General features: G+C 44.1%; 1 pseudogene; it reads right to left on the bottom strand.

Moving 5' to 3' along the window:
- The window catches only part of LOC103741168, a 33,199-nt pseudogene extending 31,352 nt beyond the window's left edge, over positions 1-1,847 (bottom strand).
- Positions 1,848-2,193: the final 346 nt, after the last annotated feature.

Here is a 2,193-nt window from a genome sequence, read left to right on the forward strand (position 1 = left end):
TTTGTGTGTTCTTTAAATTCACTGAATTCTTTTATCATGTTTATAATTGTTCTTTTGAGTTCCATGTCCTGCACTATCTCTAGGGGGTTCTCATTGTACTCCTCTAGAGGACTATTGGTATTTGTTGGGGATACGTTATTTTTGGTTTTTCATGTTATTATTTTTTCTATGTGCTTTTGACATGTGACTTTCTTTTGTAGTTTCTGATTCTTATGTGAGACTCAAGCCTTCAAGTTTAGATCTGTTTCTTTTTGTAAACTTTATGTGTCTTTGTGGTGTCCTTTTTGGACATGAAAAGCTGGTTCGTCTCAGCTTCTAGTTCTCTCTTTTGATTTTATATTGGAGTGGCCAGATTGATTTTGTCTTCAGGCGTTCCCACAGAGGCCCAAGTCAGATGAGGATCAGATGCTCTCAGGCTTTCTCCTAAGGTTTGGATCCCTCCAGGAAAGATTTTAACCTCAGGAATCTGGGAGTTAGACTGGCCTGGGAGCCAGGCTCAGGAAAGATCCTGGTCTAGGGCAGCTGTTGGCCACGCCATCTAGAGATGCAAAGGAAGATGGAGGCGGGAAGATGCCCCAAGGGCTCCAGGGGACTGCATTGAGGAGCTGGTCTGGATGCAAAGGGTCAGGAAGAGAAAAGGTCATCACCGGCATCCAGGAAAGAGGCTGGGGGATCATGCAGGCCCAGAGAATTAGAGGGAAGTCAGGGCAGGCCAGGCCCAGAAGCAGTGCTCCTGGGTACCCAAGAAAGAACTGAGCTGGTCTCTATGCAAAGGATCAGGAAGCAGTGGTGGTTCCCCAGGTGTCTGGGATGCCAAGACAAGGAATGGGACAGGACCCAGGCTAGGAGGAGAGACCAGTGGGGGAGATGGGAGGGTGAATGAGGCTGGGGCAGTCAAGGTGTGGAGGGCTCAATCAACTTACCAGGGAGAGAGAGGCCTGCAGGTCTGAGAGAGGCCTGTGGGTCCTTATTTTTATTTTATATGTATCAGTGTTTGGTTGAATGTATGTTAAATGTACTCATGTCATGCATTGCCCTCAGAGGCCAGAAGACAGTGTCAGATCCCCCTGGAACTAGAATTATGGATGGTTGTTAACAGCCATATAGGTGCTGGGAACCAAACCTCAGGGTCTCTGCTAGAGCAGACAGTGCTCTCAAACACTGAACCATCTCTCCAGCCATTGATGTTTCATTTTAACTGTCAGCTTGACACAATGTAGTATCACCTAGGAAGACAGCCTCAGTGAACTATTATCTAGATTAGGTTGGCCTGTGGTTGTGTCTGTGGATTGTCTTAATTACTGAGAAGACCTGCTTATTGTGGGTGGCACCATTCCCTAGGCAGGGCATCCTGGACTGTGCAAGAGTGGCAAAAGCCAGCTGAGTACTCGCATGCATGCACAAATCCATTGCACTCTGCTCTTGAATATGGATGTGATGTGATGAGCTGCCTCAAGTTCCTTCCTGGACTTCCCCACAATGACGAGCCCTAACCTGGAGCTGTGAGCCAAATAAATCCTTTCCCCTTAAATTGATTTCATCAGAGTACTTTATCACAGCAACAAGAAATAAAACTATGACATTATGGTAGTAGTTAAGACATTAAGAAAAACATTGGGAATTATCATTAGGAAAGCTGAAGATAGGAAACTCTCTCTACTTGTTTTACTACTTTCAGCCAAGCTACAATTATTTGAAGAAAAATTACGATAAATTAACAAGTAGAGTTTGCATTGTAATGAACATATATCTACCCACCAGTTTGTGAAGGTAGAATAACATTCTTTCACCAACACTGTTTTGATCATCTCTGGATCTGTGATAGCCAACAAAGGCTGCAGGCCATCGTACAACCTGTAGTGGGAAAAAACAGAGCTGAATGGAACCTGAAAGTCTTGATTCTGCAGCCAAAGCTCCAGACACTGATCTTTCATGCTACATAATGCACACCCTTAGTTGTATATTACATTTCACATTAGCTCCTAGTTCAAGTTAGGGCACGATACACAGCAACATTCTAATCGGAAGCCATTCAAGACTTCAAAAAAAAGTGAAGGGTAATTGTCATGAAATAAGGAAGAGATTTCCCTTTCCTTTCTCCTGTGTGTGTGTGTGTGTGTGTGTGTTTGGTATGCATGTGTGTGCATGTTTTGCATGTGTGTGTGTGCATATATTTGTAGGTTCACGCATGTG

Source organism: Nannospalax galili, unplaced genomic scaffold (assembly GCF_000622305.1).
Source record: "Nannospalax galili isolate Female #2095 unplaced genomic scaffold, S.galili_v1.0 scaffold2440, whole genome shotgun sequence".
Classification (NCBI taxonomy): Eukaryota; Metazoa; Chordata; class Mammalia; order Rodentia; family Spalacidae; genus Nannospalax; species Nannospalax galili.